At 35.6% G+C, this 13,762-nt stretch overlaps 1 protein-coding gene and 1 long non-coding RNA gene across 2 annotated transcripts in view; one reads left to right on the top strand and one right to left on the bottom strand.

Moving 5' to 3' along the window:
- The window catches only part of LOC121406826 (adenylate cyclase type 2-like), a 127,480-nt gene that overhangs the window by 21,321 nt on the left and 92,397 nt on the right, over positions 1–13,762 (bottom strand). The window lies entirely within an intron of this gene.
- On the top strand, positions 454–4,511 carry LOC121408133. The gene is made up of 2 exons (XR_005969008.1): positions 454–1,812; positions 4,327–4,511. It is a non-coding gene; the product is annotated as an uncharacterized LOC121408133 (long non-coding RNA).

Genomic DNA, 13,762 nt, shown 5'->3' with positions numbered 1-13,762 from the left:
ATTGAGGATATAGAATTGAAATTGATGAAGAAATGACATAGAAGCATTTTTTGTGATCTATGGATAAATTTGATATAAATTAAGCATAAATAACTTTCTAGTCAAAATTTCTTAACTCTGTGTAGAACCTTGGTAAACCTCATGTAGCTCTCAGATGGAACAGAAATAATCAAAATCAATTAACAAATAATTAAGTAATTTTGGGTAGTTTTGAAAATAAATGAATGAATTAGCATATTCAATGAATTTCAAAATTCTGTGTTGAAATTTTGTATTTTTACTTTTGCCATTTTTACCTCTGCCATTTTTACCTGTCATTTTACCTCTGCCATTTTTACCTTTGCCATTTTTACCTTTGCCATTTTTACCTCTGCCATTTTTGCCGCTGCCATTTTTATCTCTGCCATTTTTACACCGAGCCGAATGTACTACCATTGGATAGGATATATATCTGACCAGGAAAAGACATCATAGCCAGCTCATTTTAAAAATAAATCACAATTTATGAAGATTACTATGATGGGATTAAATTCATCAACTGAAACAGTAAAATAGCCCTAATTCTTCCGCCAGTCAAAAACTAGTTCCAAACTCATTGATATATCTTCCTGATCTTGGCAAAGGAAGTTCAGTAGTTACCACTTCTAGAATTAGTGTTAGATTTTCAATCATATTCATACACTTTTGTCAATCAGCAATATCAAAGGGAAAAAAAACCTGAATGGAATGTGTCGAACGAATATCTTTAGCCTTCCTGATGTAATTAGGCTCATGAAACCATCCACTCATCTTCTGATTGGCGCTGATTAGAGAGTGAGAGTCATGTGCCCTCTATGTTAGCTTTGGGAAAGAGAACTTCCTTCCAAACACCAAGGTCCAATCTGGACTAAGAAAGAGGTAGACAAAGAGAGCCAAGTAATAAACAAAGAGTGACAAAGAAAGATGAGAAGACAAAAACAGACAAGGAGAAACAAATTATAGATAGACAGAGAGGTAGTTAAGGGAGAATCAGAAGTCAATGAACTTGAAATATGAATGACATTTCTGAGAGCTATTTCCAATGAAATATCAAGTACTAATCTATTCAGCTCTATGACCAGTCCTGCACTTTTCCACATTAACATGGCTATCATATTAGCAAATTTTTGCCCATCATACAGAAGAACGGATGGGTTCACATTGATTCTTAAATGGTTACATTCTTAAATGTGTAGTATTCTTAAAGTACACACACAAAGGAAATTCATGAAAGTGATGATTATAGACAAATTATATATGGATGGAAAGGTCTCCTCTTTTTATACACAAATACACATGTATATCACTAAAAAGTCTTATAGATGTCGTGGAAATGCAAGAAATGAAATCATTAGAGACCATTCTCAGCCCCCAGCCGCCCCCAAACAGACAATCACGCGGTCAAAAACAGTCAAGAATAATGACGTCACATCATCGACTCACTCATCATCTCTCTGTGCATAATACACTGATTCACCTTCCTGGTCTCTATTTTTCTTCGAATTTACTGTTTTCTCCATGGATTGTGATATCTGATTTCTGTTTTCGACAACTTCAGACTATAAGTGAACCAGAACTGTGTTACTTTGCCCGTGTTTATTGAATTGTGAACTGTAAAGACAGATTTTGTCCATTTGACAGTCTTCGTTGTGTTGCTCCACTCCACTGTCCAGTCACTGTATTTATTGAAAAACTCCAAGCTGTACAGGCCCATTCACTAGCTGCTTGCTGCTGGCCGGGGCACTGCATGAGCGGATGCAGGTTACGCTGTTTGATCCATCCACAAAAGTCAAGGTAAGCATATTTGGAAGTTGTACTTGTTTTGACGATGCATTCAGGTCAGATGACAGATACAGATCTAATATAATTTTAGAATCAAGCATTTTTGGCATGACTCCTATTAAAATTGAAAAGTCTTTATTTTAGAAATTATGTTTTCGCAGATTTTTCAACAAATTTCTGAATAAACTGGTCAGGACTCAGGCAATTAAATTATTTCAAGGAGCGCTGGTATGGACCATGGCTTTGCTTGGTTAGACTGAAAAATCTGCTGTCGGGCAGTTCCAAGCAAAAGTGGACATTTTCCAAAAATTTATTTGGCTCTATTTCAAATTTGGATCAAATTTTTATATCAAAACTCATATATGGAATTTCATCAATACAAAAGTGGAGCATAATAAGCCACAATTTTTTTTCTTACGCATCTCCTTATAGGAGAATCCGAACCATACAAGAAATTCTATAATGGGACTACAAATCTTGTTTTTACTTAATTTCAATTTAACAGAAAACTATTGCTTGTTTTGTAAAATTTTCTTTTGGATAATCTGAATGTCATCATTTTACATCAAATCAAACAAAAATTTTAAAATATAAGTTCATTATATGCTGCCTGTGAGTGGATATTTCTCATGTCACTCCGTAACAGGGTATGGGTTTACGTTTTCAGTCACAATTAATAAAATAATACATCAATTTTTTAAGCAATGCAGCATATCAAAGCAAGAACATAGAATCCAATCAATAAATCAAAATTATGATAGGAATTCAAAATTCACAGAGTTTGAGCAATATATTTTCTCCTCAAATATGCATGTCCATTTTGCGTCACTCCGTATCCATTATTATGAATATTCATATCTCATTAATTCAGTAGATCAAAATAATGAATTCCATTATTTTGAAAAGTGGGTTTCACCAACTACTGTCAGGTACCACTTCTTTGCAAATAACTATTCAAATATGGGTGATATCTTTGTTTGAATGCAAAAAAGTTGCTTCTGAATGTCACTCCGTAACCGTGGAACTGCCCTGTTTCAGAGGAATGCTTAATTAAGTTTTTATTATACTTGCTAGAATTATATCACGATAATGCCGATGTCATAGCCAGACAAAATTTCAGCAGTGGTTACCCCGATTCCTGGCCGAAATTAGAGTCTGGCGTTTCTTTCTGATAAGAGTGCTGCTGCAAATACATATATGCATACATGTAATGCCTTCAACAATGAAGATAAATGCACTCTTTGTAATGAAACAGAGAGCACCGTACCTAAAGTGATGTTCGTGTAGTCTCCACTTCACTACCGCTACAGCCCACACTACGCTACACACCTACCCGGGTAGGTGCGTAGATGTACGGTAGTGTAGCGGTAGTGAAGTGGAGTGGGGCCTACACAAACATCACTTGAGGTAGAGCACTTTTTACAGTCTACACCTACTATCATTTGTCATTGAGCGTGAATTACATGCCATCGCACGTCATCAATCATCAAGATAATAAAATTCAGTTTGATTTGATTATTTAGACCAGGGGTTCTCAAACTACGGCCCGCGGGCCGGATCTGGCCCGCGGAGCTTCTCTATCCGGCCCGCGAGACTCTGCTGGTTTTCTTAATCACTTTTAAGTCACAATATGAAACATAGCTCAATATGAAAACATTGTGTATCCATGTAGACATAACCGTAATAAAAGTAATGGCAGTCAAATTAATTTGACGTTTAAACAAAGTTTAGTGGAATCTTCTCTCTCTGTTCGATCTACGTACTTTGTTATTAGATGACCAGGCAAACGCTGTTCTCACCATGTTTGGCTCTATACATACAGGTGCGAAAATGCATTTTCCACAATGAACATTTTAAAGAACTAACTCATACCGAAGTACCTTGACAGGGGCCGTGGAGGGTTTTTAAAGTGTGGGGTGGGTGGACATGCAAAAAATCACAATCATATTTTTACGCTTTTGTACATGGTTTTGGAAAAAAGGCACCCCGCTTCCGCGACCCCTGCAAGCAACTTGTTGGTGACAGACTGTCACGTTTCCCTGGGCGTTTCCCATATTGAAAGTGATTAGGAGGCTGACACCCTTGTTAGAGTATACAACAGGCATGCTCTATTATTCATTCTACTTTGACTACGAAAAGTATTGATACTTCAGACATTATCTGTCTCCCCAATACCAAATATGTTTAGATAAAATCTAGATTCCTTTTAGTACTACAATTCTGTTATCATTAATATTGACTCTCGCTGTATTTTGATTTTTTTTTAATTTTCCTGCGTTCCATATGAAACTGTTATGAATTTGTTGGATTAAATGCTCCCAAAGTTAGGGCCAGATTGCACAAGAGAGCATGTTGGACCCCGACTGCAAGGGTCTTTGCGCTCTGCGCACAATTTTTGTCTAAGTATCCACTTCACCCTGGCCCTTTCAGGTTTACTTGGAGTCTCATCTGGCCCTTCAAGGAAAAAGTTTGAGAACCCCTGATTTAGACTATTTCTCTTTTTTTCTCTCACTCTTCTATACACAGATCTGCACACTTGCTGCTTCAATCTGGGAGATTCTATCATGTCCTTTAACTCATTTGGACATGTAGCCATTTTTTTTTCTTCACTCTGCTATTCAGGAGCTATGGTTTGCAAGTTTTGGACTGATAATGATACAACAGAAAATTGATCTTTATCGATCTTGGAAACAATTTTGAGCACAGTTTTGGAGAGAACTAAGAAATTTGACTTGGACAGGAATACAGCTTGTCAAAAATAAGAACACACAATTTAAAACAAAAGAACAATTTTAATGTTACTAGGGCATTTTGTGAGAAATTTCTACTCAATCACACGTCCCAAATCAAGGGTGAGTCCTTTGATTAAACACAACATGTAGTTGAATTGCGATTGCAACTCTACCTTATTACGCTTGAATTTGAATTTAAGACTTACGCTTGATTTGCAATTGAACATAAGTTTCTTGCAGAGCCCCATAATTATGTTTTGTTAGCAACTCTGTTATCAGTTTTTTAACATGCTGATTTTTCCCGAAAGGTATAATATATTTGTCATTTTAAACGGTATTTGAATATGGGTCCGCCTTTTATTTGTTTTCCACAATATTCATTGCATGTATGAACAGAAGTGAAATATTTATTGTGAAGCACTGTGAATGTTGTGTGCTGTTGTGTGATGATTCATTATTTTTGTTATAAGACTGTAAGCCTGGTGGACGTGAGGAAGTGGCCAGGATGAAAGAAAAGTGAACGTGTCCCATTACTGATTTGCATATTTTAAGACAATTTTGTTTCCGGATAAATATTGCTATGCATTCCATTCATTCCATGTGAAGAGTAAAGGAGAAGTCCACGCAACCAAAAATTCATTTGAATTTAAAGAAAAATGATAAGATATTGCAGGAAATTTCATAAAAACTTTGATTCAAATTTAAATAATTACTATTTTAACACTGAGAAATTTTGCCTAATTTATAAGACGATATGCTAATCTGTGACGATGTGCAAATTACACTAACCGATTATGTCACATGCACAAAGTTCTTTTGTATTTTGTTATTTGATACATGTACATGACATGTAGATTAAATACTAAAATTTCTAATTATTTTCTTTAACAAATTTTTGAGGGAATTTAATTCCTCCAAATAAAATATAGAGTTACAGTTCCGTAAATGTAACCTATTGTGATCAGATGAAGAGTTTCCTATCATAAAATCTGCAAAGAATAAAAAAATAAAATGCCACAAAAAAATTAGAAACAAATGTGATGTGATTGACATAGTCAACTCTAATCTGCATATCATTGTTTTGTGTATATGACTGTTTGAAATAAAAACAAGGGAAATTACTCCATTCAAATAATTTTTAGTTGGACTTGACTTTTAACTCATCCTCTACCCCTCCCATCCCAAATAAGTGTAGAATCTAGTCAAGAACTTGAAAATCAAAGGCAGCAGTTAAGAAGATTTGATAAATACAGGTCTGAATAGAATTTCACAAGAAAATAAAAAGAGAAAAAAAAAGCTGGGTAGGGACGGGGAAGGAATTAAAAATTAAACAAGTGGAAATCCAAATGCCTATGGCCGTCTCACCTGCATCACGTCTCACCTGCATCACGCAGTTCAATATAGCAGCAGTGCTGACTTTGAAAACTACTCTAACTCGCACAAGATGTTCAGTGATACATGGTTACTCTTATGTCCACTTTTTATGAACTAGACCCATAAACTTACAGAGATATGATGGTTATTCAACAAAAAACCTCAACATGGCCAAAGTTCATTGAGCTTACATGACCTTTGACCTTGATCATGTGACCTGAAACTCACACAGGATGTTCAGTGGTACTTGATTACTCTTATGTACAAGTTTCATGAATCAGATCCATAAACATTCAAAGTTATGGTAATTCAACAGATACACCCAATTCGGCCAAAGTTCATTGACCTTTGACCTTGTTCATGTGACCTGAAATGCGCACAGGATGTTCAGTGATACTTGATTACTCTAATGTCCAAGTTTAACGAACTAGACCAATAAACTTTCAAAGTTATGAAGGCAATTCAACAGATACCCCCGATTCGGCCAAAGTTCATTGACCCTAAATGACCTTTGACCTTAATCATGAGCCTGAAACTTGCACAAAATGTTCAGTGATGCTTGATTACTATTATGTCTAAGTTTTATGAATCAGATCCATAAACTTTCAAAGTTATGATGGGAATTCAACAGATACCCCCAATTCGGCCAAACTTCATTGACCCTAAATGACCTTTGACCTTGGTCATGTGACGTGAAACTCATGCAGGATGTTCAGTGATACTTGATTAACCTTATGTCCAAGTTTCATGAACTAGGTCCATATATTTTCTAAGTTATGATGACATTTCAAAAACTTAACCTCATGTTAAGATTTTGATGTTGATTCCTTCAACATGGTCTAAGTTCATTGACCCTAAATGACCTTTGACCTTGGTCATGTGACATGAAACTCTAATAGGATGTTCAGTAATACTTGATTAACCTTATGGCCAAGTTTCATGAACTAGGTTCATATACTTTCTAAGTTATGATGTCATTTCAAAAACTTAACCTCAGGTTAAGATTTGATGTTGACGCCGCCGTCGCCGCCACCGGAAAAGCGGCGCCTATAGTCTCACTCTGCTATGCAGGTGAGACAAAAACTACCCAGAAAAAATCTGAGTTTCGAACCAGGGTACTCGCACACGTCAAAACAATGATCAACACATTCGGCCACAGACCGTTTTGCTCTCTCTTCCGGGATTTTAAAGATATATGAAACAAAGTCCGGTCGCCGCTATTGCCTAATAATGCTTCGGAAATTCAACTGCAATTCCAATCATTTCGCGATGGATATTGCCATGTTTTTTGTGGTTCATGACATTGCTAAGTAATGAAATTTCATAATTTTTGTTCAGTTGTGAAGAAGAATGTCAATGCTTTATATTGATTATAATATCAATGTGACGCAAGTGTGATTTCTAAGTGATTGGTTACCAAAATACGTTAAATGTGCATTTTATTTCATTGTTCAGTAAATTCAAACTTTTATCTATATAACAAGACCAATCTTACAAGGAATAAATAATTCTAAGAGCAAAAAACGCTTATTGGAAAGATGGTCTTCAATGGGTTTTTGTCAGCTCAGATGCTCACTGCTCATTGTATGATGTCACTCAGCTGGAGCTCACAAGAGGACCAGAAATATGGCATGAAAATAAATCGTTTTTGAGAGCTGATTTCTGCAAACTCTAATCACTATTTTGAAAAGTGAAGTTATACATCTGATTAGTAATACTTCCCCTTTAAAATGATGACCACAAAAAGTCATTATAAAATACTTTTGATTCTTCGGGTGTGTACTTTAAATATCACACCCGCATGTTCACCCACTTGCACACACACACTTCATTAGTTCATTTCTCTTCTTTCTCCTTTTCTGATGATTTGTGACATCAGATTTTTCTTCCAGACCTATGGAATATTTTTTGTTTTCATGTAGCCCCTTTTCCCTTTGGCTGCTATTCCTCAAGCATTTATTTTGCTTATATAGTTTATACTAGTGCATTTTTTTTCACTACTTTGTCTTATCCTTAAATTGTATTCATGTCTAAATTTTGTAATGACCCTGATATAAATTTGTCACATTGCAATGTACTTTAATGTCATACTACGGATATGTTTATGTATTGTAAATTTATTTTGACTTTGCAGAAACTCCTGCAAAAAAAAAATATATGGCAGATATGAATATAGTTGTAGGCCTACAATGCTTCTTGATGACAAAATCTTAAGAGCTACTGTGTGAGAGAATCAGGCAGATTTGAAAAAAAGTTGGAAGATGGGGGTCGGAGGATTTCTTTCATATTCTGTGGTTTAAGTACATACATGTAGAGGGTGTACTACGATAATGAGGTTAACATTTTCTGATCATTATTCCAGTCATAGTTACCCCCCTCCCCCCTAAAATTGACACTTTTGGGGTACCTGCAAGACCTTGAATTCACCAATTTATAGTAATTTTTCTGACTCCATAAAAAATATTTTTAAATGATGGAATTGAAATGAAATTTTGAAGATTCAAAATTTCACATCCCCTCTTTGCGTAAATGTAAAAAAAATCAAAACAAAGGTTAGGTAGCTTCCATTTTCAGAATAGGGGTGATGCCATTTTTTGCATTTTTTCAAAAGGGGGAAAATGCAAAATTTTTAAAAGTAATTTAAACTTTCAACCTAATTTTACCCCAATAATTATCCTGTGTTTCATTTATGGCTAGGGTCAAGAACGGATGACTGATCATCATGGTTGTTCCTATAATGACATTGCATGCTATATGTGTGCACAAATTAGTGCATAGGCTAAGTTGCACCCATACAGTCATATATTTCTGTATTGTGGATATAGTACAATAACTTAATAAAGATATTCCAAAAGAAAAACATAGTACTACAGAGTGGCACATTTTCCAACAATTCTGAATGCTCTTCGGTCGTATATAAGCAAAAATAGAACAGATAAAATCTTCTTTGAAAACTAGACTTTTTTTTACCATTTTGCAAAAATGACCTACTTTAAGCGGCTGGTGACAAAAAAAAGTAAAAGACATACCATGTATGTGAATCCTAGAATGATTTAACCATAGTTGGGCCTATATCCTACATGTACATCGAGATCTCGCCCACCGGAGGTGAAGGCGAGACTTAGGGATCCAAATGTCCTCCGTCGTCTGTCTGTCACAAACCTTATGACACATAACTTCACAATCGTAAGTTGCTTTTCAACCAAACTCGGATGGTAGATGTATTGAGGCTACCTGCATGTTATGCTGCAGTTGGAGGTCACATGGTAAGGTCAAAGGCCACTGGATAGGGTCAAATGGTCTTTATTGACTACAGTAATTAAGTTAACTTTATTTGACCGTGGCAGTCCAGTGGGTGCTCAATCTATACTCTGTTATGTTTATAATGTGTATACACTGTACCAATTTCTTTCAATTTTCATTGCCGAAATAAATAATAATAATAATAAAAGGTCATTTTCAGGTCAACATTAAAGTTTATGTGCAAGACTCTTATAACAAGTGTTATTCCATCCAAGTCATTTCACAATGAAGTTTCGATATAATTCTGTTGCGTGCCCTCACAAATCACGATATTTCTGGTTATTTTCATAAGTGGGCGAGACACAAATTGCTTTTGCCTTGTTTCTATAGCAGGTCAAATATAGCCCCAAATTGGCAATTTTCCAATTTCTCAAATTTCTGGAAAATGGCATCACCCCTCCTAAGATAATGGAATGATCAAGTTACTTATGCGAAATGCCATTTATCCAGCTTAAAAGAAAATGCTTTAAAGGAAGCATTTTATAAATTTCAGTTGATTTGCACAATTTTAAACACACAATTACATGTACCCATGTTGAAAACAGTACTAAATTTGAAATTTTGGTAATCTGAGTGATATCCCTAAGGGCCACTTTTAGGGGGTGGTAATGGTTTCTCAGACCATCTCTCTTAAATCCTAATTTACAAAATTTTATCTGAATATTCCACTACCTGTACCTCTTTATAAGGCAATCAAATACTTTTGCTGATGTGGTTTACGGTACACCATGTGGAGTGTTATAGAAACAGTGGCTAGAAGAAGAGAAGAAGTGGATAGGCGAGATAGGAGATTTTGAGATTATAGTATTCTTTCTTGAAAATAGTCCTGAAAAGGACTGTAAACCAGAAGGAATGTTGAGTGAGAACAGCATGAGTAGTAGAGCTGATGAGGAGATGCTGGCTTGAGTCGGCGAGTAGAGATGATGAGTAGTAGAGAGACTCGACGTTTCGGACAGGTTGACTGTCCGTCTTCCTGAAGACAGACAGCTCATAAATTTACTTAAATTTTGATCAAATATGTGAGAAAAAAAATACACTGACGTTTATGAGTTTATCTAGGGAAATTTTAGAGCAGATGTAAAACTTCTAACTTTTTCCCATTGTTTTAGGGTTGAATGACATGACAATAGACCAGTTACTTCATGGACAATTTTGGTCAAATGATCTTTCATTTCTTTCATTGTGATAAGGCAGATTTCAAAGCAAGATATTACATAAGCATGCCTTATGCCCCTTTCACAATTGGTGGTGCTACTGCTTACAACCGTTGCTATTCTGTGTAACATATATTGTGACCAAATGATCGCAAATGATAGCACGAGCAATTGTGAAAGCCCCTAAGCATGAGGAAATTGAATAGACCAGGTGACTAGAATAGCAAATCAATGAACACTTTATTTGTTGTATTTCTACTTTGAATGCATATTATAGCATGTTATACAATGTACTGGCAAATGATGAAAAACTAGTCGTTTGTGGATGCATTGTTGTTTATGGTGGATGCAAATAAAAGACACAAAATTTTCAAAAGAATATATGAATAATCAAGACATCAAAATTTGGTGCTTATCTTATTAAATTTTAAACCACATGCCACTTTAGTACAAATGACCTTCCTCTGATTATGCACAGAATCTTCTGATAAATGCGCAGAGTGGAATTATGAACTGGTTTATTCCTACAAAGTATATTTTTGTCATGCGTTATGCTTCAGTGAATATTTCTTTTATCATATTGGTTAGTGTCATGGTGTTAAATGAAAAACAAATTTTCAACGATGTGCAAAAACTATAAACACAACAGGAATGACTTTAATGGGCCAAATCATAGCCACATATAACTACAACATGTATCAAAATGATGGTCAGTCTTATTGTTAAATAATTAAAGTGATTTAAAATGTGTCACGGTGACACCGTAACACCAAGACTTGTATTTAAATTTTACAGGATATACAATGGATGGCTATTAAATGACTTCTGTTGAAATGTCCATCTTCATTGTGTCAAGTGTGGATGGAACCTTCATGTTCCCCTGAAATATTAAAAAAAGGGCCAAGCCCAAACCACTGTAGGAATTAACAATGATAAACATGTGACTACATATTATGGTCCCATATGTAGGCTTCCATGTAGATAGATTGAGTTAACATCAACTGAAAATAATCTTCCGTAGTGAAAAACAAAACATATATATTTTCTTGATAGCTTCTAACTAAACCAGATCTATCACTGAAGGTGATTAATACCCCCGCCTTATGCCGTAACCACGACAACAGTGTCCGACACATGGAAATTATGTCTTGCGCACCTTTACCCAAAGACCTATATGTGAGCAAAATATCATGAGAATAGGTTAAATATTGATGAAGTAGTTTGAACCACAAATTTTTTGCCCAATTTTTGACATATATTGTTCCCATGGCAACACGATTTCCGACACATGCAAAAATATGTCCTACACATCTTTACCTCAAGACCAATGTGTGAGCCAAATTTCATGAGAATTGATTGAAAACTAATCAAGTAGTTCAAACTGATACATTTTACCTAATTAGGGGCCAATAATATGTTGTTGCCATGGCGCCATGATTTATGACACACACAACGTATACGTTGAAATTTGGTTCACACATTGGTTTTGATGTACAAATGTGTAAATCTTTACATCAAAACCAATGTGTGTACCAAATTTCATGAGAACTGGTTAAAAACTGACTGAGGAAGTAGTTTGAACTGCAAGATCTGTACCTTGAGACCCGACTGGCTTACGACTGAGTGAGGAGAGATGTGACGTCAAAGCTCTTGTCAGCTTGAGAGTCGCAGGCAGGTCAGAGACAAGTCGAAGGAAAATTATAAGGATTTGACATGTCGAATCCTTATGACTGAATCGCGAGCTCAATCCAACTTCCAGCCAATCAGAGAGCAGAGTTGTACGACGCGTATATGATAAACAATGCGCATACGCAGTAGTAAGCGCATGTTCTCAGTTGTTATGGCAAAAACAAAAAGTGCATGCATGAGTCGCAGACAGCGTGGTAGTCGGATCGCAAGGTGTGCGGTGTCGAGGCTAATGACCACCTTGCAATTCATCTCCCCTCACTCAGTCGCAAGCCATGTCCCAGACTAGTCGGGTCGTTAGGTGTTTGGTGGCCTTAACACATGCGAAAAGTGTGTCTTGCACATCTTCACCCCATCACCAATATGTGTTCCAAGTTTCATGAGAATCGGTTAAAAACTGATGAAGTAGTTTGATGCACAAGATTTACAGTGGACCAACCAACTGTAAGCTGATTCCTATACAGTGCGTATCAAAAAAAAAGTTTACACTTTGAAAAAGCCCTGGGAATTAAAAAATATACAACATATGGGTAATTTTTTCACATATATTCTTGGGTTTAGGTCTCATTTATCCAATGAAAGTACATGTAAAGGTTTTGACAGAATGTCACACTTGAGTGAGCACTGTTTGCACAGAAATGCTCGTTTTCAAGCTGTGTCAAGGGTATAGGGCGAAATCAAACTTACCCTGCGAAACATTTTTCATACATTTCCCTTGCACTTTTAGTCCATTGAAATAAAAGGGATACATTCAAGCAGTTTGTAACATTTTTACCACCCAAATTGAAATTTCAACACTTAGTAAGCACAACTTACTACCCCTTTTATGCCAGCTGGATCTGAGGACATAACTGAATCTGAACAAAAGTTTATATCAGACATCTCCAGCATTTTTCACTAAGTTTTTATCATATAAAGTGGGTTTTCATTTCATTTTTCATTGAATACTTGTTTCTCCATACTTTTCCCAAGCTTGACAATGATTTACAAAATGAAAATCAAGCCTAAGCCATTTCATGTAATCACAGCTCAGTGTAAAGCAAACATCGTCACGATGGCCTCGGTGTGTGGGGGAGTGGGGTGGGGCGCAATGCACTTTTCGAAGTGTTTTGGGCAAGGAAACAAGTTTAAAAATATAAAAGATATCTTCAAATCAATTTTAATAATTAAATTCCACGTGTTATTCATGATTAAGGTCTACTTTTACTCGCATAACTATTTCAAAGTTCTGCGCAAATCATTTTTCACTAACTTTTCAAAAGTAAGTGGTGCTCACTCAAGCGGAAATATTTTTCGACAGTTATATCGTCACTTGCTTAAACGGATCTGTACCAATGTTAAAATGTGGAAAAATCTTCAGGATATTACAAATGTATAATTTTACAGGATTTTTTCTAAGTGTAAACTTTTTTTTGATACGCACTTTATACCCCTTCCAACTTCATTTGGTGGGGTATATTAAAATGAATGTACAGATGCTAAAGCAAACTTTTTTTTCAACAAAAGTTTTAGGTTTTTTTTTCAACATTTATGCTTTCAATGGTACTTTTACAGCGTTTAAACATTTTTACTCGGCACAAGTATAAAAGCATACATGTACACACATACATGGATCACAATTACAGATATAAGTATGAATGTAGTCGTACATTCTTGTGAAAGGTCACACCACATTCAATATCCACATACATAATCTTTTTCTTTATTTAAATC

Source organism: Lytechinus variegatus, chromosome 2 (genome assembly GCF_018143015.1).
Source record: "Lytechinus variegatus isolate NC3 chromosome 2, Lvar_3.0, whole genome shotgun sequence".
Taxonomy (NCBI): Eukaryota; Metazoa; Echinodermata; class Echinoidea; order Temnopleuroida; family Toxopneustidae; genus Lytechinus; species Lytechinus variegatus.
This window is presented reverse-complemented; position numbering and strand designations above follow the sequence as displayed.